Genomic DNA, 427 nt, shown 5'->3' on the forward strand with positions numbered 1-427 from the left:
CAGCTTCTTACGGGCAACCCCCACACCAAAAATAAAGCCGATAGTCAATAACTAATCAATTTAATACCCCTATTTTGACTTTCAAATAGAATCCAAATCATGAATCATGAACACTTGAAGCTTAACCTTTTTCAAAACTAATTAAGACACTCACCTAGGTCTTAAGGGCTTAGTGGTGACTTACACCAAATCAAAATTGACTAAATGAGGATTAGAGAAATAAACATAATTATTCCAAACATCCTTGAAGCACCACTAAGTCTAATTAGGATTAAGAATATGGCTAAGTGTTCAAATTAAACTAACTTGCTCCTTTAAGGGTCTTCACCCACATAATTTTCAAATTAAATGATAAATGATAATTACCCTGTTCTTAGGGATAATTGAGACATCAGAGTTCACTGAGTAATAAGGGTATTCACAAGAT

Source organism: Phalaenopsis equestris, unplaced genomic scaffold, assembly GCF_001263595.1.
Source record: "Phalaenopsis equestris unplaced genomic scaffold, ASM126359v1 Scaffold209473, whole genome shotgun sequence".
In the NCBI taxonomy this organism is placed as follows: domain Eukaryota; kingdom Viridiplantae; phylum Streptophyta; class Magnoliopsida; order Asparagales; family Orchidaceae; genus Phalaenopsis; species Phalaenopsis equestris.